At 49.8% G+C, this 26,089-nt stretch overlaps 8 non-coding genes and 3 pseudogenes across 8 annotated transcripts; all 11 read right to left on the bottom strand.

The window, feature by feature from the left end:
* Nucleotides 1-1,220: 1,220 nt before the first annotated feature.
* Nucleotides 1,221-1,413, bottom strand: LOC139689723 (U2 spliceosomal RNA). The gene has a single exon (XR_011701358.1). It is a non-coding gene; the product is annotated as a U2 spliceosomal RNA (small nuclear RNA).
* Nucleotides 1,414-2,926: 1,513 nt separating this feature from the next.
* On the bottom strand, nt 2,927-3,119 carry LOC139689735 (U2 spliceosomal RNA). The gene has a single exon (XR_011701369.1). It is a non-coding gene; the product is annotated as a U2 spliceosomal RNA (small nuclear RNA).
* A 1,513-nt stretch (nt 3,120-4,632) lies between these two features.
* LOC139689736 (U2 spliceosomal RNA) lies at nt 4,633-4,810 on the bottom strand (annotated as a pseudogene).
* A 5,530-nt stretch (nt 4,811-10,340) lies between these two features.
* Nucleotides 10,341-10,446, bottom strand: LOC139689765 (U2 spliceosomal RNA; annotated as a pseudogene).
* A 1,513-nt stretch (nt 10,447-11,959) lies between these two features.
* Nucleotides 11,960-12,152, bottom strand: LOC139689747 (U2 spliceosomal RNA). Its single transcript, XR_011701379.1, has one exon. It is a non-coding gene; the product is annotated as a U2 spliceosomal RNA (small nuclear RNA).
* A 1,513-nt stretch (nt 12,153-13,665) lies between these two features.
* On the bottom strand, nt 13,666-13,858 carry LOC139689758 (U2 spliceosomal RNA). Its single transcript, XR_011701390.1, has one exon. It is a non-coding gene; the product is annotated as a U2 spliceosomal RNA (small nuclear RNA).
* Nucleotides 13,859-15,371: 1,513 nt separating this feature from the next.
* Nucleotides 15,372-15,561, bottom strand: LOC139689737 (U2 spliceosomal RNA). The gene has a single exon (XR_011701370.1). It is a non-coding gene; the product is annotated as a U2 spliceosomal RNA (small nuclear RNA).
* Nucleotides 15,562-19,481: 3,920 nt separating this feature from the next.
* On the bottom strand, nt 19,482-19,578 carry LOC139689760 (U2 spliceosomal RNA; annotated as a pseudogene).
* A 1,513-nt stretch (nt 19,579-21,091) lies between these two features.
* On the bottom strand, nt 21,092-21,284 carry LOC139689769 (U2 spliceosomal RNA). Its single transcript, XR_011701392.1, has one exon. It is a non-coding gene; the product is annotated as a U2 spliceosomal RNA (small nuclear RNA).
* Nucleotides 21,285-22,797: 1,513 nt separating this feature from the next.
* Nucleotides 22,798-22,990, bottom strand: LOC139689781 (U2 spliceosomal RNA). Its single transcript, XR_011701393.1, has one exon. It is a non-coding gene; the product is annotated as a U2 spliceosomal RNA (small nuclear RNA).
* Nucleotides 22,991-24,503: 1,513 nt separating this feature from the next.
* LOC139689738 (U2 spliceosomal RNA) lies at nt 24,504-24,697 on the bottom strand. The gene has a single exon (XR_011701371.1). It is a non-coding gene; the product is annotated as a U2 spliceosomal RNA (small nuclear RNA).
* Nucleotides 24,698-26,089: the final 1,392 nt, after the last annotated feature.

Raw genomic sequence — 26,089 nt, forward strand, 5'->3', positions numbered from 1 at the left:
ACGAGACGTATTGCAAGCTCTCTCCCCGCTTCCCGGGAAAGGTCGGGCGCAATTTTCAAACATTCCGAAAATGGAGGGGGGCATCCAGGACGGTAATAAAGGGCCCTTTTCGCCAGTATTCAGTGGTCGACAGTTTTTCGAAAAACGGGCTTCCTCTTCACTTCACTTCCTGTGTGGTAGAGATTTAAAATCGTGTGCTGTTCACTTACTTTGCATTAATCGTCATTAGTAAAAATACGCTTTCCTTATAAATAAATAAATACATAAATTAGGGTTTCTTCAAATATAAACAAATTAGGGTTTTCTTCAAATCGGAGAATAGGAATCGAAAAGGCTGTAAAAAAGTGGCGCTTTCAATTGCACAAGATGGAAAACCAGATTTCTCCATTGTTTATATTTTCCATTTTCTCGAAAAATATCGCGAAAATGGGCATCGATTTCCGCGAAATTCGCAAAAAATTTCTGAAAATTTTTTTGCAAAGATTTTTCCAATTTTTCCCGAGTGCTCGCGATCGGTCGTTTCCTCCGATGTATTGAGTTTCTTTTCCGTTCAATTTTTTTTCATCAAACACACACTCCTTTTACAAGAATTATCTTCGCATAAATTCTGTGGAAAGATTGGTGTTCAAAAACTAAGGTAAAAGAGTGGAACTCGCCTATTTCCGCGAGTCGATTCGCGTCGGGTCGTCTTGAATGACGCTCCTTGCCGGGAGCGCGCGCGCGCCATCTCTTCGGGGGGGGAGGTAAACAGCTGGAAGGAAGGGGCGTCACACGCCAAAGTTTGAAACGTGATCCGGCGCCTCTCTTCAACAGTTGTCGTCGTCTCCAATGATGGAATACTGAGGAGACAAGACGTTGTTGTTGTTGACGTTGCATTGAAAGCAGAAAAAATAATTGCATTATTTTCACAAAATTATATTTATTGTTACACTTACACTTTAAAGTGACGACGACTCTCTTCAGATGGGATTTTTTTTCTTCCCAAGTTTCTCTCCTTTTAATAATTCATTCCTTTTAATACTTCGTTGTGCTGCTTCAATTTGGATTACATTACTTTTGCTCCGCTCGCATGGAATAAAATCGCTTCTCTCCGCGAAAATGCAATTTCGCGAATATTTTTCCAGCCGGATCGCCTGAAATTTGCAAGTGCGAAAATAAATAATTTTCGCGGATCAATTTAAGCTTCAATCTGTTCTCATCAGCTTTTAAGTGGACCTTTTTAATGATGGGCCGATCCCGACGGTACTGCAATGCCGGGCCAACCCGCGGCAGGGATGGAGTAAACTCCGGGTACCCCGCCAATGTCCAAAAATCAGATTAATATTCTGGTCCCGCAATGCGGGACGTATCAGATATTAAGCTGATAAGAACAGATACTACACTTTGATCTTAGCCATAAGGCCGAGAAGCGATAAGGGAGCCCTTTTCTGCAATATTTACATGTGTAGGGACGACCCCGGAGCACTTGGGGCGGAGGGCGCAGGATTGGCGTAGGCGCCGCGGGGTGGCATTGGTCGGGGAGAATTCGCGTAGGATCCTGCGGGGGTGTTTCCGAAGGCTTCCTTGTTTTCCTGCAGCAAGAAAAGTTTTGGGGGGGCGCGGGGGGCAGGACGGCCGGAGCAATTGCGTCCCCGGAGTCCGGAGGCGAGACAGTAAATTGCAACGCGGAGTCCTTCGCTAGGTCGTGCCATCTCTGTGAGCGACACACGAGACGTATTGCAAGCTCTCTCCCCGCTTCCCGGGAAAGGTCGGGCGCAATTTTCAAACATTCCGAAAATGGAGGGGGGCATCCAGGACGGTAATAAAGGGCCCTTTTCGCCAGTATTCAGTGGTCGACAGTTTTTCGAAAAACGGGCTTCCTCTTCACTTCACTTCCTGTGTGGTAGAGATTTAAAATCGTGTGCTGTTCACTTACTTTGCATTAATCGTCATTAGTAAAAATACGCTTTCCTTATAAATAAATAAATACATAAATTAGGGTTTCTTCAAATATAAACAAATTAGGGTTTTCTTCAAATCGGAGAATAGGAATCGAAAAGGCTGTAAAAAAGTGGCGCTTTCAATTGCACAAGATGGAAAACCAGATTTCTCCATTGTTTATATTTTCCATTTTCTCGAAAAATATCGCGAAAATGGGCATCGATTTCCGCGAAATTCGCAAAAAATTTCTGAAAATTTTTTTGCAAAGATTTTTCCAATTTTTCCCGAGTGCTCGCGATCGGTCGTTTCCTCCGATGTATTGAGTTTCTTTTCCGTTCAATTTTTTTTCATCAAACACACACTCCTTTTACAAGAATTATCTTCGCATAAATTCTGTGGAAAGATTGGTGTTCAAAAACTAAGGTAAAAGAGTGGAACTCGCCTATTTCCGCGAGTCGATTCGCGTCGGGTCGTCTTGAATGACGCTCCTTGCCGGGAGCGCGCGCGCGCCATCTCTTCGGGGGGGGAGGTAAACAGCTGGAAGGAAGGGGCGTCACACGCCAAAGTTTGAAACGTGATCCGGCGCCTCTCTTCAACAGTTGTCGTCGTCTCCAATGATGGAATACTGAGGAGACAAGACGTTGTTGTTGTTGACGTTGCATTGAAAGCAGAAAAAATAATTGCATTATTTTCACAAAATTATATTTATTGTTACACTTACACTTTAAAGTGACGACGACTCTCTTCAGATGGGATTTTTTTTCTTCCCAAGTTTCTCTCCTTTTAATAATTCATTCCTTTTAATACTTCGTTGTGCTGCTTCAATTTGGATTACATTACTTTTGCTCCGCTCGCATGGAATAAAATCGCTTCTCTCCGCGAAAATGCAATTTCGCGAATATTTTTCCAGCCGGATCGCCTGAAATTTGCAAGTGCGAAAATAAATAATTTTCGCGGATCAATTTAAGCTTCAATCTGTTCTCATCAGCTTTTAAGTGGACCTTTTTAATGATGGGCCGATCCCGACGGTACTGCAATGCCGGGCCAACCCGCGGCAGGGATGGAGTAAACTCCGGGTACCCCGCCAATGTCCAAAAATCAGATTAATATTCTGGTCCCGCAATGCGGGACGTATCAGATATTAAGCTGATAAGAACAGATACTACACTTTGATCTTAGCCATAAGGCCGAGAAGCGATAAGGGAGCCCTTTTCTGCAATATTTACATGTGTAGGGACGACCCCGGAGCACTTGGGGCGGAGGGCGCAGGATTGGCGTAGGCGCCGCGGGGTGGCATTGGTCGGGGAGAATTCGCGTAGGATCCTGCGGGGGTGTTTCCGAAGGCTTCCTTGTTTTCCTGCAGCAAGAAAAGTTTTGGGGGGGCGCGGGGGGCAGGACGGCCGGAGCAATTGCGTCCCCGGAGTCCGGAGGCGAGACAGTAAATTGCAACGCGGAGTCCTTCGCTAGGTCGTGCCATCTCTGTGAGCGACACACGAGACGTATTGCAAGCTCTCTCCCCGCTTCCCGGGAAAGGTCGGGCGCAATTTTCAAACATTCCGAAAATGGAGGGGGGCATCCAGGACGGTAATAAAGGGCCCTTTTCGCCAGTATTCAGTGGTCGACAGTTTTTCGAAAAACGGGCTTCCTCTTCACTTCACTTCCTGTGTGGTAGAGATTTAAAATCGTGTGCTGTTCACTTACTTTGCATTAATCGTCATTAGTAAAAATACGCTTTCCTTATAAATAAATAAATACATAAATTAGGGTTTCTTCAAATATAAACAAATTAGGGTTTTCTTCAAATCGGAGAATAGGAATCGAAAAGGCTGTAAAAAAGTGGCGCTTTCAATTGCACAAGATGGAAAACCAGATTTCTCCATTGTTTATATTTTCCATTTTCTCGAAAAATATCGCGAAAATGGGCATCGATTTCCGCGAAATTCGCAAAAAATTTCTGAAAATTTTTTTGCAAAGATTTTTCCAATTTTTCCCGAGTGCTCGCGATCGGTCGTTTCCTCCGATGTATTGAGTTTCTTTTCCGTTCAATTTTTTTTCATCAAACACACACTCCTTTTACAAGAATTATCTTCGCATAAATTCTGTGGAAAGATTGGTGTTCAAAAACTAAGGTAAAAGAGTGGAACTCGCCTATTTCCGCGAGTCGATTCGCGTCGGGTCGTCTTGAATGACGCTCCTTGCCGGGAGCGCGCGCGCGCCATCTCTTCGGGGGGGGAGGTAAACAGCTGGAAGGAAGGGGCGTCACACGCCAAAGTTTGAAACGTGATCCGGCGCCTCTCTTCAACAGTTGTCGTCGTCTCCAATGATGGAATACTGAGGAGACAAGACGTTGTTGTTGTTGACGTTGCATTGAAAGCAGAAAAAATAATTGCATTATTTTCACAAAATTATATTTATTGTTACACTTACACTTTAAAGTGACGACGACTCTCTTCAGATGGGATTTTTTTTCTTCCCAAGTTTCTCTCCTTTTAATAATTCATTCCTTTTAATACTTCGTTGTGCTGCTTCAATTTGGATTACATTACTTTTGCTCCGCTCGCATGGAATAAAATCGCTTCTCTCCGCGAAAATGCAATTTCGCGAATATTTTTCCAGCCGGATCGCCTGAAATTTGCAAGTGCGAAAATAAATAATTTTCGCGGATCAATTTAAGCTTCAATCTGTTCTCATCAGCTTTTAAGTGGACCTTTTTAATGATGGGCCGATCCCGACGGTACTGCAATGCCGGGCCAACCCGCGGCAGGGATGGAGTAAACTCCGGGTACCCCGCCAATGTCCAAAAATCAGATTAATATTCTGGTCCCGCAATGCGGGACGTATCAGATATTAAGCTGATAAGAACAGATAAAAATGTTTATTTAAAATTTTTTCTGAGATACAGAGTTTAGGCATTTTAAATCAATTTACATATGTATATTTGATACAGAGCCGGCTCCCTCCAAGTGAGGGAGCCGGGGAACAAGTCTTTGCCCCTTTTATGGGGAATTTTTATATGGCGGTATGCTTCTCGCACAATTGTCTTTGTCCATATTTAAATATATTGTCTTGTACGGGGAGGGTTTATCACTTGGGGGGGCCGTTTATAAACTACGGCATGTTGTCCATTTATACAATATGGCTCATAAGAAAATGAAAAGGGGACAGAAAAAGGTTTCACAAAGAAGAAGTACGGAAAAAGGAAAAAAAGGGAAAATGATTTTAATACGACTTCACTTTTGTCTTTATTTCAGCCTCCGGAGCCGTCCTCGTATTGTCGGTGACCCGTGATGTGCTCGACGTAGCAGTCCCGCGACCATCGGATGACGTCGCTCACCATTAGCCGCCGCATGGTGTTGCAGTATCGTCGAGGTAGGCCCAGGGATTTCAGGACGGGATCGTTCTTCGGGTCCCAAGTCCCCAGGCTTCCCACGACGATGGCGGCGACCGATGTTCTGCTTCCCTGCTGGCGGATGGTCTCTGCCAGGGCGGCATACTTCTCCTCCTTTGCGGTCCTGGCTGCCAGCAGTGCGTCGTCCGTATTCTCGAATGGGACCGCTACGTCGATCAGAGTCACAGTCTTGTCGGCCTGGTTAGTTATAACCAGGTCTGGTCTAAGAGTCGAGTCGGTGCCAGGTACTTGTTTGTTGACTCTGATTTCATCGTCACCTTTTCCCCGGCGTCCAATCAGAGCCTTGTAGAGTCGGTCTTGGACAGCGTTATGTCTACGCTGCCACGTCCTTGAATGCATTGTACAGTGGTTAATGACATGGGGCAGGGTCTCTTCCGCGTAGCCGCATCGCCGACACCGCTTGTCCCCGTTGGTTTCCCAACGGCGACAGGCATTGAGTGGGAGCAGGTCGAGCCGAGCCCTAAAGATGAACCTCCAATCACAAAACCTGGTGTACCTCCCTCCTGCCAGGAAGTGATTGGAGGCTTCAGACTTCGCCGAGGCACGAATGACTTTACCTTGGTCGGGCTTGGCGCTTACCTTGTTCAGGTAGTAGCGCCGCACCGCGACCTTCAGGGCACCCGTCAGTTGCCTCACGGCCTTCGGGGGAACCCTGATGAAAGGTGGTCGATCTTCTGAACCGTCATTCATGTCGCGGAACGAAATCTGCATCTCCTTTAGCTCGTCCGACCATCTCCAACTCAATCCAATGCGCGCGGCGATACGGCGTGACGCGGAACGAACCTGCGTGAAGAGGGAGCTGAAGTCACCGCTTTCCCTTCCAAAGTCATCCCGCAGACTACCGCTAAGGTACTCTGCGAGATCACCGGTGGTTGGCGGCCTCCTCAGCTTCCTCCGCACTACCTCCTTCAGGCGACCCCAGGCGAGCACTCTCACGTTGGGGTCACGGGAATGGAGGAGTCTATAACCCTGTACAATGGTCAAGATGTCGGTCAAGTCAGAAAGAGGGAGAAGACCTGCGCCGCCATGTTGATGGCCAATGAAGACCATCTCAGGCGATGCCCTTTTGGGCAAATGGAGCCAGCCCTTTGCGCAGGCCTTCAGCTTCTTGTCAATGTCAGTCAGATATTTTTTCTTTACGTTACCAGCCCGCAAGATGAACTCCAGTCTGGGCAGCAGGAAGATGTTGGTGGCGGCGATCTTCTGCCACGGGGCGAGGAGAGACTCGTCGATCTTGCTGACGTCCTCGCCCAAGCGCACCAGGTCCTCCTCGGGCGTCTGGTCCACGTGGAAACCGAAGGGGACCCCGAGGTACCGGTACGCCTCGCCGTCCTTCAGACTGGAGATGGCCGATCCCTGGATGGTTAGCTGGGACGGCTGCACGGGCTGGTTCGTAGAGAAATTTAGGTCCAGCGTGGCGCACTTGCTTGGCTTGAATTCTAATCCTGCTGCTGTTGCCTTCTCTCCTGCGATGGTCAGCAGGCGCTGCAGGTGCTCCTCGTCTCGGGCCACCAGCACCAAGTCGTCGGCGTATGCCAGGATGGCGATGTCCTGCCCCTGGACGACGACTCCGGACTTGCCTGCTTCTCCAGCGACCGCCCGTATCACCGGCTCCATCCCCAGATTGAAGATGGTCGGCGATAACGGGCACCCCTGCTTGACACCGGCGCAGATGTCAATGACGCCGGTGTCGCCGCTGGACGTCTTCACTACCGTGGAGCCCTTCTGCAGCTCCTCCACGGTCCTCCTCATCTCCTCAGGCAAGTCCATCCTCCTTAAGGTCTTCTGGAGGTGCTGGTGCGGAATGGACCCGAACGCGTTTCGAAGGTCAAGCCAAGCCAGTGCGATGTGGGAGTGTCTGCGTCTTGCCTCGTCGACAGCTGTCTGAAGGGTGAAATTGTGCTCGTGGCACCCCTCGAACTCCCGGAAGCCCTTTTGAGCCGGGTGCATCTTCTTCCCGCTGACCGCCCAGGATAGTATGCGGTCAGCCAGCACCCCGGCGTATAGCTTGGCGATGGTATTGCCAAGCGCAATGGGCCTCCAGTTTCCGATGTCCCGGCGGTCCCCCCCTTTGTGCAGGAGGACGGTTCGAGAGGTCTTCCACGAGGCCGGTGTTCTGGCCTCCTTCAGGCACCTGTCAAAGATTGCAGAAAGAATAAGTCCATGTCTATCGACCGCCCTCAGGTCGCCGTAGGTGAGGCCATCGGGGCCTGGAGCGGTGTTCTTCGTCCTAGACATGCGTCTCGTCACCTCTTCAGGAGTCACCCTTTCGAGGAGCAGTTTCTTCTCGGTCTCCGTTGTTCGACGGTAGACCGATTCATCATCCGTATCTTCGAAGCCCCCAATCCCGACATCCCCGTAGATTTGGCGGAAATGCTTTTCCACCTCCTCCGCGGGTATATCGCAATAGGGAGACTTCTCAGAAAGGATGCTTTCAACTGCCCTTCTGGGGTGGCTCCGGAAGAGTTTTTGTATGTCCGACGCCTTTTTGGCGTCGTAGTCCGGTACTTGTCTGCGTCTGGTCGGTGGTTTATGCGCAACGTTTCGCGGCCGAGGTGCTTCCTTTCCGTCTGCTTCCTTTGCCTCCTTCTTCCGCTCCGCCTGGATGCTGGCCACCAGTTCTTCTACCACGACCTCGAATTCTTCCCATGATTGGCCGGATGTTTTGGCCAATCGGTCGAGCCACAGTTTCTCCTTCGGTCCTCCTGTGGGCCCGACAGGTCGTGGTGCTGCCAGATCTTCTGCTGCTTCTGCTGGTGGCGGATGTTCTTCATTTCCAGGCGGCGGTGACGGGATCTCAAAGTCACCGATCACGGGGGGCGGTTCCGGCTCCGTGTGTTCGGCCGGTTCAGCTGCTCTTGGTACGGAAATTTGCACCTCGGTCACGTTGGGCGGCGTTGCGCATCTAGCAGTCTCCTCGATTGCCTCCTGAAGGGGGACAATCAAGGGGGGAGGTCTTTTATGGGTCGACTTGTGGTTCGCTAATCCACGGCGGGTAGGACATGCAAAGGTGCATTGTTCGCACCGATACCGGAATGCCCCAGGTTCTTCCGCTTCCTTGCTGGTACCTCCCTTCAAGCAAGGGTGCGTGGATGGCTTGCGGCCGATGGTCTTGCCGCAGATGGAGCAGGCGTTGACGGATGTCAGTGTCAGGCCGTGCTGCTCCTTGAGGTGCCTCAGCAGGCTTCTCCTTGTCGCCGTCCACGCAGAAGCTCGGAATGACGTGGGGCATCCGGGCTCGGTGCAACCTAAGCTATCCGCCACGGGGAAAAAAACCACAAGTTGATTATCGACTCTCTTGGCCGACACCGTGGTGCCGGTCAGGAGACTCGTCGTGACCCTGTCAGTCGTCTGGGGGACGGGGGCTGTCTGGGGAGAGTCCTGGGAAGGAACCAGCGCTGGACGTCTGGCCGAGGATGAATCCGGGGGCGTCGTGAAGTCGTCGAGGGATGGGGAGGGAGGAGAGGAAGAGCGGGAGTGAGGGGGGGAATAGGTGACGTCAGAAAGGGGGGAAAAGGTCTCTAAGGGGATCTTTCGGACGCAAGAAGGAGAAGAAGAAGGAGAAGATACATTAGAATACACTGGTGAGCCATAGCGTACAAATGGACGGGGACGGCGCGTCCTTAGCGGCGAATCGCATTCGGGCGCGCCGCCGGGTGACCTAGGGGGGGCGGGGGGAGTAGTGGGGGAGCCGGGCGCTGATGCCTCGGCTCTCCTCCTTCGCAAAGTACGAGAGGAGGATGGGGGGGCGGAGGTTTTGGCACCCGGTGTTTCCGGGGCTTTTTTCGCGGCCCCCGCCCCCCCGTTTTTACGGGGGGGACGTGGGGGCATTGGGGGTTGTTAGCGCATGGGGAGGGGCCGGGGGGTACTTTTCCGCGGTCTTAAGGACCGTGGAAGAAGTTTAATTAAATCGTTAATTAAATCGTCCTTTTAAGGACGGGAAAAGGAAAAATTGTCCTTTTAAGGGCTATAAAAATTTCTAAGGACATTAACAATGGCCAAAAGGTAACAACGGGGGAACGGGGGGTCTTTTCCGCGGCCTGAAGGGCCGCGAAATAGAAAATTACAATTTTCAAACTTTTGAAATGCGCGGCGGCGTCCGCCTGGAGAAAGTTCAGGCGGCCGCCGAGGGTTGGCGCTGAGGGCGCACTACCACGCTTCTCGGCCCTTCTGGGCGGGACCGGGAGGAGATTTGAATGTTTTAGGGAGTTTTCCTGTCGCAACTGTGAAAGATGACGTCTTTCACCGAGTATTGCGATCAGGGGAGGAATAAGTGGTAATTCCGTCGGGCGTGAGGCGCGCCGAGCGTGAATTTACCAACGGGACGGCGGGAAAAGCGGAAAAACGGGTCTTGGCGAAGCGCGCGCCGTTTGAATCACCCGCTCTGCGTCGGTCCTTACGGGACTCGACGGAGGGCGTCCCCTGGTGCCCTGAGGGGGCCGGGGAGGAGGGGGGAGAATTAAATTATTCACCACCGATCGGGCGTGACGCGCCCGCGGATCGGGGGAAGCGAGGGAAACCTGGTGCACACTACACCGGCCTGGAAGAGGCCTGGCGCTGCACCAGGGGTCGGGGGCGGCTTGGTGCTCAAACTACCGGTCCAGAAGGGACCCGGCAGTGCACCAGGGGACGGGGGAAACCCGGTGCTTAGGCTGCCGGTCCAGAAGGGATCCGGCAGTGCGCCCGGGGGAGGGGGGCTTTGATACGGCGTCGGATCTGAAGGATCCGGTGCCAGCCCGGGGGATATTCGCCCAGAAGGGGCGATTCGGATGATCCGTAGTGGATCCGGGGAGCCCAGAAGGGGCATTGGGTCCCACGGCCCGCCTTGAGGAGGCAATGGACCGTGGGGCCATTGGGGGAGGGGGGGGAGAAAGAGGGGAAGTGAGCAGAGCAGGCGCCTAGTGTCCTGTTACCCCTTCTCTCTGAGAGTATCCCGGGGGGCTTACCACTGGTGGGGGCCCATCCGGGACTCTTCAGAGAGGCACGGAAACGAAAGTGTAGCTGTTCATGAAAAAGATCGGGAGGAAAATTTACGTTAAAAAATACAAATCAAAGGAAATTAAGCTGATAAGAACAGATACTACACTTTGATCTTAGCCATAAGGCCGAGAAGCGATAAGGGAGCCCTTTTCTGCAATATTTACATGTGTAGGGACGACCCCGGAGCACTTGGGGCGGAGGGCGCAGGATTGGCGTAGGCGCCGCGGGGTGGCATTGGTCGGGGAGAATTCGCGTAGGATCCTGCGGGGGTGTTTCCGAAGGCTTCCTTGTTTTCCTGCAGCAAGAAAAGTTTTGGGGGGGCGCGGGGGGCAGGACGGCCGGAGCAATTGCGTCCCCGGAGTCCGGAGGCGAGACAGTAAATTGCAACGCGGAGTCCTTCGCTAGGTCGTGCCATCTCTGTGAGCGACACACGAGACGTATTGCAAGCTCTCTCCCCGCTTCCCGGGAAAGGTCGGGCGCAATTTTCAAACATTCCGAAAATGGAGGGGGGCATCCAGGACGGTAATAAAGGGCCCTTTTCGCCAGTATTCAGTGGTCGACAGTTTTTCGAAAAACGGGCTTCCTCTTCACTTCACTTCCTGTGTGGTAGAGATTTAAAATCGTGTGCTGTTCACTTACTTTGCATTAATCGTCATTAGTAAAAATACGCTTTCCTTATAAATAAATAAATACATAAATTAGGGTTTCTTCAAATATAAACAAATTAGGGTTTTCTTCAAATCGGAGAATAGGAATCGAAAAGGCTGTAAAAAAGTGGCGCTTTCAATTGCACAAGATGGAAAACCAGATTTCTCCATTGTTTATATTTTCCATTTTCTCGAAAAATATCGCGAAAATGGGCATCGATTTCCGCGAAATTCGCAAAAAATTTCTGAAAATTTTTTTGCAAAGATTTTTCCAATTTTTCCCGAGTGCTCGCGATCGGTCGTTTCCTCCGATGTATTGAGTTTCTTTTCCGTTCAATTTTTTTTCATCAAACACACACTCCTTTTACAAGAATTATCTTCGCATAAATTCTGTGGAAAGATTGGTGTTCAAAAACTAAGGTAAAAGAGTGGAACTCGCCTATTTCCGCGAGTCGATTCGCGTCGGGTCGTCTTGAATGACGCTCCTTGCCGGGAGCGCGCGCGCGCCATCTCTTCGGGGGGGGAGGTAAACAGCTGGAAGGAAGGGGCGTCACACGCCAAAGTTTGAAACGTGATCCGGCGCCTCTCTTCAACAGTTGTCGTCGTCTCCAATGATGGAATACTGAGGAGACAAGACGTTGTTGTTGTTGACGTTGCATTGAAAGCAGAAAAAATAATTGCATTATTTTCACAAAATTATATTTATTGTTACACTTACACTTTAAAGTGACGACGACTCTCTTCAGATGGGATTTTTTTTCTTCCCAAGTTTCTCTCCTTTTAATAATTCATTCCTTTTAATACTTCGTTGTGCTGCTTCAATTTGGATTACATTACTTTTGCTCCGCTCGCATGGAATAAAATCGCTTCTCTCCGCGAAAATGCAATTTCGCGAATATTTTTCCAGCCGGATCGCCTGAAATTTGCAAGTGCGAAAATAAATAATTTTCGCGGATCAATTTAAGCTTCAATCTGTTCTCATCAGCTTTTAAGTGGACCTTTTTAATGATGGGCCGATCCCGACGGTACTGCAATGCCGGGCCAACCCGCGGCAGGGATGGAGTAAACTCCGGGTACCCCGCCAATGTCCAAAAATCAGATTAATATTCTGGTCCCGCAATGCGGGACGTATCAGATATTAAGCTGATAAGAACAGATACTACACTTTGATCTTAGCCATAAGGCCGAGAAGCGATAAGGGAGCCCTTTTCTGCAATATTTACATGTGTAGGGACGACCCCGGAGCACTTGGGGCGGAGGGCGCAGGATTGGCGTAGGCGCCGCGGGGTGGCATTGGTCGGGGAGAATTCGCGTAGGATCCTGCGGGGGTGTTTCCGAAGGCTTCCTTGTTTTCCTGCAGCAAGAAAAGTTTTGGGGGGGCGCGGGGGGCAGGACGGCCGGAGCAATTGCGTCCCCGGAGTCCGGAGGCGAGACAGTAAATTGCAACGCGGAGTCCTTCGCTAGGTCGTGCCATCTCTGTGAGCGACACACGAGACGTATTGCAAGCTCTCTCCCCGCTTCCCGGGAAAGGTCGGGCGCAATTTTCAAACATTCCGAAAATGGAGGGGGGCATCCAGGACGGTAATAAAGGGCCCTTTTCGCCAGTATTCAGTGGTCGACAGTTTTTCGAAAAACGGGCTTCCTCTTCACTTCACTTCCTGTGTGGTAGAGATTTAAAATCGTGTGCTGTTCACTTACTTTGCATTAATCGTCATTAGTAAAAATACGCTTTCCTTATAAATAAATAAATACATAAATTAGGGTTTCTTCAAATATAAACAAATTAGGGTTTTCTTCAAATCGGAGAATAGGAATCGAAAAGGCTGTAAAAAAGTGGCGCTTTCAATTGCACAAGATGGAAAACCAGATTTCTCCATTGTTTATATTTTCCATTTTCTCGAAAAATATCGCGAAAATGGGCATCGATTTCCGCGAAATTCGCAAAAAATTTCTGAAAATTTTTTTGCAAAGATTTTTCCAATTTTTCCCGAGTGCTCGCGATCGGTCGTTTCCTCCGATGTATTGAGTTTCTTTTCCGTTCAATTTTTTTTCATCAAACACACACTCCTTTTACAAGAATTATCTTCGCATAAATTCTGTGGAAAGATTGGTGTTCAAAAACTAAGGTAAAAGAGTGGAACTCGCCTATTTCCGCGAGTCGATTCGCGTCGGGTCGTCTTGAATGACGCTCCTTGCCGGGAGCGCGCGCGCGCCATCTCTTCGGGGGGGGAGGTAAACAGCTGGAAGGAAGGGGCGTCACACGCCAAAGTTTGAAACGTGATCCGGCGCCTCTCTTCAACAGTTGTCGTCGTCTCCAATGATGGAATACTGAGGAGACAAGACGTTGTTGTTGTTGACGTTGCATTGAAAGCAGAAAAAATAATTGCATTATTTTCACAAAATTATATTTATTGTTACACTTACACTTTAAAGTGACGACGACTCTCTTCAGATGGGATTTTTTTTCTTCCCAAGTTTCTCTCCTTTTAATAATTCATTCCTTTTAATACTTCGTTGTGCTGCTTCAATTTGGATTACATTACTTTTGCTCCGCTCGCATGGAATAAAATCGCTTCTCTCCGCGAAAATGCAATTTCGCGAATATTTTTCCAGCCGGATCGCCTGAAATTTGCAAGTGCGAAAATAAATAATTTTCGCGGATCAATTTAAGCTTCAATCTGTTCTCATCAGCTTTTAAGTGGACCTTTTTAATGATGGGCCGATCCCGACGGTACTGCAATGCCGGGCCAACCCGCGGCAGGGATGGAGTAAACTCCGGGTACCCCGCCAATGTCCAAAAATCAGATTAATATTCTGGTCCCGCAATGCGGGACGTATCAGATATTAAGCTGATAAGAACAGATACTACACTTTGATCTTAGCCATAAGGCCGAGAAGCGATAAGGGAGCCCTTTTCTGCAATATTTACATGTGTAGGGACGACCCCGGAGCACTTGGGGCGGAGGGCGCAGGATTGGCGTAGGCGCCGCGGGGTGGCATTGGTCGGGGAGAATTCGCGTAGGATCCTGCGGGGGTGTTTCCGAAGGCTTCCTTGTTTTCCTGCAGCAAGAAAAGTTTTGGGGGGGCGCGGGGGGCAGGACGGCCGGAGCAATTGCGTCCCCGGAGTCCGGAGGCGAGACAGTAAATTGCAACGCGGAGTCCTTCGCTAGGTCGTGCCATCTCTGTGAGCGACACACGAGACGTATTGCAAGCTCTCTCCCCGCTTCCCGGGAAAGGTCGGGCGCAATTTTCAAACATTCCGAAAATGGAGGGGGGCATCCAGGACGGTAATAAAGGGCCCTTTTCGCCAGTATTCAGTGGTCGACAGTTTTTCGAAAAACGGGCTTCCTCTTCACTTCACTTCCTGTGTGGTAGAGATTTAAAATCGTGTGCTGTTCACTTACTTTGCATTAATCGTCATTAGTAAAAATACGCTTTCCTTATAAATAAATAAATACATAAATTAGGGTTTCTTCAAATATAAACAAATTAGGGTTTTCTTCAAATCGGAGAATAGGAATCGAAAAGGCTGTAAAAAAGTGGCGCTTTCAATTGCACAAGATGGAAAACCAGATTTCTCCATTGTTTATATTTTCCATTTTCTCGAAAAATATCGCGAAAATGGGCATCGATTTCCGCGAAATTCGCAAAAAATTTCTGAAAATTTTTTTGCAAAGATTTTTCCAATTTTTCCCGAGTGCTCGCGATCGGTCGTTTCCTCCGATGTATTGAGTTTCTTTTCCGTTCAATTTTTTTTCATCAAACACACACTCCTTTTACAAGAATTATCTTCGCATAAATTCTGTGGAAAGATTGGTGTTCAAAAACTAAGGTAAAAGAGTGGAACTCGCCTATTTCCGCGAGTCGATTCGCGTCGGGTCGTCTTGAATGACGCTCCTTGCCGGGAGCGCGCGCGCGCCATCTCTTCGGGGGGGGAGGTAAACAGCTGGAAGGAAGGGGCGTCACACGCCAAAGTTTGAAACGTGATCCGGCGCCTCTCTTCAACAGTTGTCGTCGTCTCCAATGATGGAATACTGAGGAGACAAGACGTTGTTGTTGTTGACGTTGCATTGAAAGCAGAAAAAATAATTGCATTATTTTCACAAAATTATATTTATTGTTACACTTACACTTTAAAGTGACGACGACTCTCTTCAGATGGGATTTTTTTTCTTCCCAAGTTTCTCTCCTTTTAATAATTCATTCCTTTTAATACTTCGTTGTGCTGCTTCAATTTGGATTACATTACTTTTGCTCCGCTCGCATGGAATAAAATCGCTTCTCTCCGCGAAAATGCAATTTCGCGAATATTTTTCCAGCCGGATCGCCTGAAATTTGCAAGTGCGAAAATAAATAATTTTCGCGGATCAATTTAAGCTTCAATCTGTTCTCATCAGCTTTTAAGTGGACCTTTTTAATGATGGGCCGATCCCGACGGTACTGCAATGCCGGGCCAACCCGCGGCAGGGATGGAGTAAACTCCGGGTACCCCGCCAATGTCCAAAAATCAGATTAATATTCTGGTCCCGCAATGCGGGACGTATCAGATATTAAGCTGATAAGAACAGATAAAAATGTTTATTTAAAATTTTCTGAGATACCGAGTTTAGGCATTTTAAATCAATTTACATATGTATATTTGATACAGAGCCGGCTCCCTCCAAGTGAGGGAGCCGGGGAACAAGTCTTTGCCCCTTTTATGGGGAATTTTTATATGGCGGTATGCTTCTCGCACAATTGTCTTTGTCCATATTTAAATATATTGTCTTGTACGGGGAGGGTTTATCACTTGGGGGGGCCGTTTATAAACTACGGCATGTTGTCCATTTATACACTATGGCTCATAAGAAAATGAAAAGGGGACAGAAAAAGGTTTCACAAAGAAGAAGTACGGAAAAAGGAAAAAAAGGGAAAATGATTTTAATACGACTTCACTTTTGTCTTTATTTCAGCCTCCGGAGCCGTCCTCGTATTGTCGGTGACCCGTGATGTGCTCGACGTAGCAGTCCCGCGACCATCGGATGACGTCGCTCACCATTAGCCGCCGCATGGTGTTGCAGTATCGTCGAGGTAGGCCCAGGGATTTCAGGACGGGATCGTTCTTCGGGTCCCAAGTCCCCAGGCTTCCCACGACGATGGCGGCGACCGATGTTCTGCTTCCCTGCTGGCGGATGGTCTCTGCCAGGGCGGCATACTTCTCCTCCTTTGCGGTCCTGGCTGCCAGCAGTGCGTCGTCCGTATTCTCGAATGGGACCGCTACGTCGATCAGAGTCACAGTCTTGTCGGCCTGGTTAGTTATAACCAGGTCTGGTCTAAGAGTCGAGTCGGTGCCAGGTACTTGTTTGTTGACTCTGATTTCATCGTCACCTTTTCCCCGGCGTCCAATCAGAGCCTTGTAGAGTCGGTCTTGGACAGCGTTATGTCTACGCTGCCACGTCCTTGAATGCATTGTACAGTGGTTAATGACATGGGGCAGGGTCTCTTCCGCGTAGCCGCATCGCCGACACCGCTTGTCCCCGTTGGTTTCCCAACGGCGACAGGCATTGAGTGGGAGCAGGTCGAGCCGAGCCCTAAAGATGAACCTCCAATCACAAAACCTGGTGTACCTCCCTCCTGCCAGGAAGTGATTGGAGGCTTCAGACTTCGCCGAGGCACGAATGACTTTACCTTGGTCGGGCTTGGCGCTTACCTTGTTCAGGTAGTAGCGCCGCACCGCGACCTTCAGGGCACCCGTCAGTTGCCTCACGGCCTTCGGGGGAACCCTGATGAAAGGTGGTCGATCTTCTGAACCGTCATTCATGTCGCGGAACGAAATCTGCATCTCCTTTAGCTCGTCCGACCATCTCCAACTCAATCCAATGCGCGCGGCGATACGGCGTGACGCGGAACGAACCTGCGTGAAGAGGGAGCTGAAGTCACCGCTTTCCCTTCCAAAGTCATCCCGCAGACTACCGCTAAGGTACTCTGCGAGATCACCGGTGGTTGGCGGCCTCCTCAGCTTCCTCCGCACTACCTCCTTCAGGCGACCCCAGGCGAGCACTCTCACGTTGGGGTCACGGGAATGGAGGAGTCTATAACCCTGTACAATGGTCAAGATGTCGGTCAAGTCAGAAAGAGGGAGAAGACCTGCGCCGCCATGTTGATGGCCAATGAAGACCATCTCAGGCGATGCCCTTTTGGGCAAATGGAGCCAGCCCTTTGCGCAGGCCTTCAGCTTCTTGTCAATGTCAGTCAGATATTTTTTCTTTACGTTACCAGCCCGCAAGATGAACTCCAGTCTGGGCAGCAGGAAGATGTTGGTGGCGGCGATCTTCTGCCACGGGGCGAGGAGAGACTCGTCGATCTTGCTGACGTCCTCGCCCAAGCGCACCAGGTCCTCCTCGGGCGTCTGGTCCACGTGGAAACCGAAGGGGACCCCGAGGTACCGGTACGCCTCGCCGTCCTTCAGACTGGAGATGGCCGATCCCTGGATGGTTAGCTGGGACGGCTGCACGGGCTGGTTCGTAGAGAAATTTAGGTCCAGCGTGGCGCACTTGCTTGGCTTGAATTCTAATCCTGCTGCTGTTGCCTTCTCTCCTGCGATGGTCAGCAGGCGCTGCAGGTGCTCCTCGTCTCGGGCCACCAGCACCAAGTCGTCGGCGTATGCCAGGATGGCGATGTCCTGCCCCTGGACGACGACTCCGGACTTGCCTGCTTCTCCAGCGACCGCCCGTATCACCGGCTCCATCCCCAGATTGAAGATGGTCGGCGATAACGGGCACCCCTGCTTGACACCGGCGCAGATGTCAATGACGCCGGTGTCGCCGCTGGACGTCTTCACTACCGTGGAGCCCTTCTGCAGCTCCTCCACGGTCCTCCTCATCTCCTCAGGCAAGTCCATCCTCCTTAAGGTCTTCTGGAGGTGCTGGTGCGGAATGGACCCGAACGCGTTTCGAAGGTCAAGCCAAGCCAGTGCGATGTGGGAGTGTCTGCGTCTTGCCTCGTCGACAGCTGTCTGAAGGGTGAAATTGTGCTCGTGGCACCCCTCGAACTCCCGGAAGCCCTTTTGAGCCGGGTGCATCTTCTTCCCGCTGACCGCCCAGGATAGTATGCGGTCAGCCAGCACCCCGGCGTATAGCTTGGCGATGGTATTGCCAAGCGCAATGGGCCTCCAGTTTCCGATGTCCCGGCGGTCCCCCCCTTTGTGCAGGAGGACGGTTCGAGAGGTCTTCCACGAGGCCGGTGTTCTGGCCTCCTTCAGGCACCTGTCAAAGATTGCAGAAAGAATAAGTCCATGTCTATCGACCGCCCTCAGGTCGCCGTAGGTGAGGCCATCGGGGCCTGGAGCGGTGTTCTTCGTCCTAGACATGCGTCTCGTCACCTCTTCAGGAGTCACCCTTTCGAGGAGCAGTTTCTTCTCGGTCTCCGTTGTTCGACGGTAGACCGATTCATCATCCGTATCTTCGAAGCCCCCAATCCCGACATCCCCGTAGATTTGGCGGAAATGCTTTTCCACCTCCTCCGCGGGTATATCGCAATAGGGAGACTTCTCAGAAAGGATGCTTTCAACTGCCCTTCTGGGGTGGCTCCGGAAGAGTTTTTGTATGTCCGACGCCTTTTTGGCGTCGTAGTCCGGTACTTGTCTGCGTCTGGTCGGTGGTTTATGCGCAACGTTTCGCGGCCGAGGTGCTTCCTTTCCGTCTGCTTCCTTTGCCTCCTTCTTCCGCTCCGCCTGGATGCTGGCCACCAGTTCTTCTACCACGACCTCGAATTCTTCCCATGATTGGCCGGATGTTTTGGCCAATCGGTCGAGCCACAGTTTCTCCTTCGGTCCTCCTGTGGGCCCGACAGGTCGTGGTGCTGCCAGATCTTCTGCTGCTTCTGCTGGTGGCGGATGTTCTTCATTTCCAGGCGGCGGTGACGGGATCTCAAAGTCACCGATCACGGGGGGCGGTTCCGGCTCCGTGTGTTCGGCCGGTTCAGCTGCTCTTGGTACGGAAATTTGCACCTCGGTCACGTTGGGCGGCGTTGCGCATCTAGCAGTCTCCTCGATTGCCTCCTGAAGGGGGACAATCAAGGGGGGAGGTCTTTTATGGGTCGACTTGTGGTTCGCTAATCCACGGCGGGTAGGACATGCAAAGGTGCATTGTTCGCACCGATACCGGAATGCCTCAGGTTCTTCCGCTTCCTTGCTGGTACCTCCCTTCAAGCAAGGGTGCGTGGATGGCTTGCGGCCGATGGTCTTGCCGCAGATGGAGCAGGCGTTGACGGATGTCAGTGTCAGGCCGTGCTGCTCCTTGAGGTGCCTCAGCAGGCTTCTCCTTGTCGCCGTCCACGCAGAAGCTCGGAATGACGTGGGGCATCCGGGCTCGGTGCAACCTAAGCTATCCGCCACGGGGAAGAAAACCACAAGTTGATTATCGACTCTCTTGGCCGACACCGTGGTGCCGGTCAGGAGACTCGTCGTGACCCTGTCAGTCGTCTGGGGGACGGGGGCTGTCTGGGGAGAGTCCTGGGAAGGAACCAGCGCTGGACGTCTGGCCGAGGATGAATCCGGGGGCGTCAGATATCGGGGGTATCAGATATTAAGCTGATAAGAACAGATACTACACTTTGATCTTAGCCATAAGGCCGAGAAGCGATAAGGGAGCCCTTTTCTGCAATATTTACATGTGTAGGGACGACCCCGGAGCACTTGGGGCGGAGGGCGCAGGATTGGCGTAGGCGCCGCGGGGTGGCATTGGTCGGGGAGAATTCGCGTAGGATCCTGCGGGGGTGTTTCCGAAGGCTTCCTTGTTTTCCTGCAGCAAGAAAAGTTTTGGGGGGGCGCGGGGGGCAGGACGGCCGGAGCAATTGCGTCCCCGGAGTCCGGAGGCGAGACAGTAAATTGCAACGCGGAGTCCTTCGCTAGGTCGTGCCATCTCTGTGAGCGACACACGAGACGTATTGCAAGCTCTCTCCCCGCTTCCCGGGAAAGGTCGGGCGCAATTTTCAAACATTCCGAAAATGGAGGGGGGCATCCAGGACGGTAATAAAGGGCCCTTTTCGCCAGTATTCAGTGGTCGACAGTTTTTCGAAAAACGGGCTTCCTCTTCACTTCACTTCCTGTGTGGTAGAGATTTAAAATCGTGTGCTGTTCACTTACTTTGCATTAATCGTCATTAGTAAAAATACGCTTTCCTTATAAATAAATAAATACATAAATTAGGGTTTCTTCAAATATAAACAAATTAGGGTTTTCTTCAAATCGGAGAATAGGAATCGAAAAGGCTGTAAAAAAGTGGCGCTTTCAATTGCACAAGATGGAAAACCAGATTTCTCCATTGTTTATATTTTCCATTTTCTCGAAAAATATCGCGAAAATGGGCATCGATTTCCGCGAAATTCGCAAAAAATTTCTGAAAATTTTTTTGCAAAGATTTTTCCAATTTTTCCCGAGTGCTCGCGATCGGTCGTTTCCTCCGATGTATTGAGTTTCTTTTCCGTTCAATTTTTTTTCATCAAACACACACTCCTTTTACAAGAATTATCTTCGCATAAATTCTGTGGAAAGATTGGTGTTCAAAAACTAAGGTAAAAGAGTGGAACTCGCCTATTTCCGCGAGTCGATTCGCGTCGGGTCGTCTTGAATGACGCTCCTTGCCGGGAGCGCGCGCGCGCCATCTCTTCGGGGGGGGAGGTAAACAGCTGGAAGGAAGGGGCGTCACACGCCAAAGTTTGAAACGTGATCCGGCGCCTCTCTTCAACAGTTGTCGTCGTCTCCAATGATGGAATACTGAGGAGACAAGACGTTGTTGTTGTTGACGTTGCATTGAAAGCAGAAAAAATAATTGCATTATTTTCACAAAATTATATTTATTGTTACACTTACACTTTAAAGTGACGACGACTCTCTTCAGATGGGATTTTTTTTCTTCCCAAGTTTCTCTCCTTTTAATAATTCATTCCTTTTAATACTTCGTTGTGCTGCTTCAATTTGGATTACATTACTTTTGCTCCGCTCGCATGGAATAAAATCGCTTCTCTCCGCGAAAATGCAATTTCGCGAATATTTTTCCAGCCGGATCGCCTGAAATTTGCAAGTGCGAAAATAAATAATTTTCGCGGATCAATTTAAGCTTCAATCTGTTCTCATCAGCTTTTAAGTGGACCTTTTTAATGATGGGCCGATCCCGACGGTACTGCAATGCCGGGCCAACCCGCGGCAGGGATGGAGTAAACTCCGGGTACCCCGCCAATGTCCAAAAATCAGATTAATATTCTGGTCCCGCAATGCGGGACGTATCAGATATTAAGCTGATAAGAACAGATACTACACTTTGATCTTAGCCATAAGGCCGAGAAGCGATAAGGGAGCCCTTTTCTGCAATATTTACATGTGTAGGGACGACCCCGGAGCACTTGGGGCGGAGGGCGCAGGATTGGCGTAGGCGCCGCGGGGTGGCATTGGTCGGGGAGAATTCGCGTAGGATCCTGCGGGGGTGTTTCCGAAGGCTTCCTTGTTTTCCTGCAGCAAGAAAAGTTTTGGGGGGGCGCGGGGGGCAGGACGGCCGGAGCAATTGCGTCCCCGGAGTCCGGAGGCGAGACAGTAAATTGCAACGCGGAGTCCTTCGCTAGGTCGTGCCATCTCTGTGAGCGACACACGAGACGTATTGCAAGCTCTCTCCCCGCTTCCCGGGAAAGGTCGGGCGCAATTTTCAAACATTCCGAAAATGGAGGGGGGCATCCAGGACGGTAATAAAGGGCCCTTTTCGCCAGTATTCAGTGGTCGACAGTTTTTCGAAAAACGGGCTTCCTCTTCACTTCACTTCCTGTGTGGTAGAGATTTAAAATCGTGTGCTGTTCACTTACTTTGCATTAATCGTCATTAGTAAAAATACGCTTTCCTTATAAATAAATAAATACATAAATTAGGGTTTCTTCAAATATAAACAAATTAGGGTTTTCTTCAAATCGGAGAATAGGAATCGAAAAGGCTGTAAAAAAGTGGCGCTTTCAATTGCACAAGATGGAAAACCAGATTTCTCCATTGTTTATATTTTCCATTTTCTCGAAAAATATCGCGAAAATGGGCATCGATTTCCGCGAAATTCGCAAAAAATTTCTGAAAATTTTTTTGCAAAGATTTTTCCAATTTTTCCCGAGTGCTCGCGATCGGTCGTTTCCTCCGATGTATTGAGTTTCTTTTCCGTTCAATTTTTTTTCATCAAACACACACTCCTTTTACAAGAATTATCTTCGCATAAATTCTGTGGAAAGATTGGTGTTCAAAAACTAAGGTAAAAGAGTGGAACTCGCCTATTTCCGCGAGTCGATTCGCGTCGGGTCGTCTTGAATGACGCTCCTTGCCGGGAGCGCGCGCGCGCCATCTCTTCGGGGGGGGAGGTAAACAGCTGGAAGGAAGGGGCGTCACACGCCAAAGTTTGAAACGTGATCCGGCGCCTCTCTTCAACAGTTGTCGTCGTCTCCAATGATGGAATACTGAGGAGACAAGACGTTGTTGTTGTTGACGTTGCATTGAAAGCAGAAAAAATAATTGCATTATTTTCACAAAATTATATTTATTGTTACACTTACACTTTAAAGTGACGACGACTCTCTTCAGATGGGATTTTTTTTCTTCCCAAGTTTCTCTCCTTTTAATAATTCATTCCTTTTAATACTTCGTTGTGCTGCTTCAATTTGGATTACATTACTTTTGCTCCGCTCGCATGGAATAAAATCGCTTCTCTCCGCGAAAATGCAATTTCGCGAATATTTTTCCAGCCGGATCGCCTGAAATTTGCAAGTGCGAAAATAAATAATTTTCGCGGATCAATTTAAGCTTCAATCTGTTCTCATCAGCTTTTAAGTGGACCTTTTTAATGATGGGCCGATCCCGACGGTACTGCAATGCCGGGCCAACCCGCGGCAGGGATGGAGTAAACTCCGGGTACCCCGCCAATGTCCAAAAATCAGATTAATATTCTGGTCCCGCAATGCGGGACGTATCAGATATTAAGCTGATAAGAACAGATACTACACTTTGATCTTAGCCATAAGGCCGAGAAGCGATAAGGGAGCCCTTTTCTGCAATATTTACATGTGTAGGGACGACCCCGGAGCACTTGGGGCGGAGGGCGCAGGATTGGCGTAGGCGCCGCGGGGTGGCATTGGTCGGGGAGAATTCGCGTAGGATCCTGCGGGGGTGTTTCCGAAGGCTTCCTTGTTTTCCTGCAGCAAGAAAAGTTTTGGGGGGGCGCGGGGGGCAGGACGGCCGGAGCAATTGCGTCCCCGGAGTCCGGAGGCGAGACAGTAAATTGCAACGCGGAGTCCTTCGCTAGGTCGTGCCATCTCTGTGAGCGACACACGAGACGTATTGCAAGCTCTCTCCCCGCTTCCCGGGAAAGGTCGGGCGCAATTTTCAAACATTCCGAAAATGGAGGGGGGCATCCAGGACGGTAATAAAGGGCCCTTTTCGCCAGTATTCAGTGGTCGACAGTTTTTCGAAAAACGGGCTTCCTCTTCACTTCACTTCCTGTGTGGTAGAGATTTAAAATCGTGTGCTGTTCACTTACTTTGCATTAATCGTCATTAGTAAAAATACGCTTTCCTTATAAATAAATAAATACATAAATTAGGGTTTCTTCAAATATAAACAAATTAGGGTTTTCTTCAAATCGGAGAATAGGAATCGAAAAGGCTGTAAAAAAGTGGCGCTTTCAATTGCACAAGATGGAAAACCAGATTTCTCCATTGTTTATATTTTCCATTTTCTCGAAAAATATCGCGAAAATGGGCATCGATTTCCGCGAAATTCGCAAAAAATTTCTGAAAATTTTTTTGCAAAGATTTTTCCAATTTTTCCCGAGTGCTCGCGATCGGTCGTTTCCTCCGATGTATTGAGTTTCTTTTCCGTTCAATTTTTTTTCATCAAACACACACTCCTTTTACAAGAATTATCTTCGCATAAATTCTGTGGAAAGATTGGTGTTCAAAAACTAAGGTAAAAGAGTGGAACTCGCCTATTTCCGCGAGTCGATTCGCGTCGGGTCGTCTTGAATGACGCTCCTTGCCGGGAGCGCGCGCGCGCCATCTCTTCGGGGGGGGAGGTAAACAGCTGGAAGGAAGGGGCGTCACACGCCAAAGTTTGAAACGTGATCCGGCGCCTCTCTTCAACAGTTGTCGTCGTCTCCAATGATGGAATACTGAGGAGACAAGACGTTGTTGTTGTTGACGTTGCATTGAAAGCAGAAAAAATAATTGCATTATTTTCACAAAATTATATTTATTGTTACACTTACACTTTAAAGTGACGACGACTCTCTTCAGATGGGATTTTTTTTCTTCCCAAGTTTCTCTCCTTTTAATAATTCATTCCTTTTAATACTTCGTTGTGCTGCTTCAATTTGGATTACATTACTTTTGCTCCGCTCGCATGGAATAAAATCGCTTCTCTCCGCGAAAATGCAATTTCGCGAATATTTTTCCAGCCGGATCGCCTGAAATTTGCAAGTGCGAAAATAAATAATTTTCGCGGATCAATTTAAGCTTCAATCTGTTCTCATCAGCTTTTAAGTGGACCTTTTTAATGATGGGCCGATCCCGACGGTACTGCAATGCCGGGCCAACCCGCGGCAGGGATGGAGTAAACTCCGGGTACCCCGCCAATGTCCAAAAATCAGATTAATATTCTGGTCCCGCAATGCGGGACGTATCAGATATTAAGCTGATAAGAACAGATTTAAAATGTTTATTTGAAAATTCTTTCATACAGAGTTTTAAGCAACTTATAATTAATATATAATTTATACATGACCGGCTCCCTCCAAATGAGGGAGCCGGGGAACAAGTCTTTTTGCCCCTTTGTTTTGGGGAAATATTATAATAATATAGGCTTCTCGCACGAGTGTTTTTTTTTATAAAATGTTTTATATGTTTAAGTCTCTCACGGGGAGGGTTTACACTTTTGGGGGGGGCCGTTTATACACCACGGCGTGGCCATTCATACACTATGGCTCATAGAGTAAATAAAAGAGAAAGGGGACAGAGAAAGGTTTTACAATGAAGAAGTATGGAAAGAGGGGGGGAAATGATTTTACACGACTTCACTTTTGTCCTTTCCTTTTCAGCCTCCGGAGCCGTCTTCATACTGTCTATGTCCCGTGATGTGTTCGACGTAGCAGTCCCGGGTCCAGCGGATGACGTCGCTGACCATCAGTCGCCGCATGGTGGTGCAGAATCGTCGAGGTAGGCCCAGGGACTTCAGGACGGGGTCGTTCTGCGAGTCCCACGTCCCCAGGCTTCCCACGACGATGGCGGCGACCGATGACCGGTATCCCTGCTGGCGGATGGTCTCTGCCAGGGCGGCGTACTTCTCCTCCTTCGCGGTCCTGGCTGCCAGCAGAGCTCCCTCGTTGTTCTCGAACGGCACTGCTACGTCGATCAATGTCACAGTCTTGTCGGCCTGGTTAGTTATAACCAGGTCTGGTCTAAGAGTCGAGTCAGTGCCAGGTACTTGTTTGTTGACTCTGATTTCATCGTCACCTTTTCCCCGGCGTCCAATCAGAGCCCTGTGTAGTCGGTCTTGGACAGCATTATGTCTATGCTGCCACGTCCTTGAGTGCATCGTGCAGTGATTAACGACGTGGGGCAGGGTCTCCTCCGCGTAGCCACATCGCCGACACCGCTTGTCCCCGTTGGTTTCCCAACGGCGACAGGCATTGAGCGGGAGCAGATCGAGCCGAGCCCTAAAGATGAACCTCCAATCACAAAACCTGGTGTATCTCCCTCCTGCCAGGAAGTGATTGGAGGCTTCAGATTTCGCCGAGGCACGAATGACTTTCCCTTGATCGGGCTTGGCGCTTACCTTGTTCAGGTAGTAGCGCCGCACCGCGATCTTCAGGGCACCCGTCAGTTGCCTTACGGCCTTCGGAGGAACCCTGATGAAGGGGGGGCGGTCTTCAGCCCCGTCATTCATGTCCCGGAACGAAATCTGCATCTCCCTTAGCTCGTCCGACCATCTCCAGCTCAAGCCTATGCGCGCGGCGATACGGCGTGACGCGGAGCGAACCTGCGTGAAGAGGGAACTGAAGTCGCCGCTTTCCCTTCCAAAGTCATCCCGTAGACTACCGCTAAGGTACTCCGCGAGATCACCGGTGGTTGGCGGTCTCCT

The sequence above is a fragment of the Hetaerina americana genome, unplaced genomic scaffold (assembly GCF_022747635.1).
Source record: "Hetaerina americana unplaced genomic scaffold, ioHetAmer1.1.p SCAF_270, whole genome shotgun sequence".
In the NCBI taxonomy this organism is placed as follows: domain Eukaryota; kingdom Metazoa; phylum Arthropoda; class Insecta; order Odonata; family Calopterygidae; genus Hetaerina; species Hetaerina americana.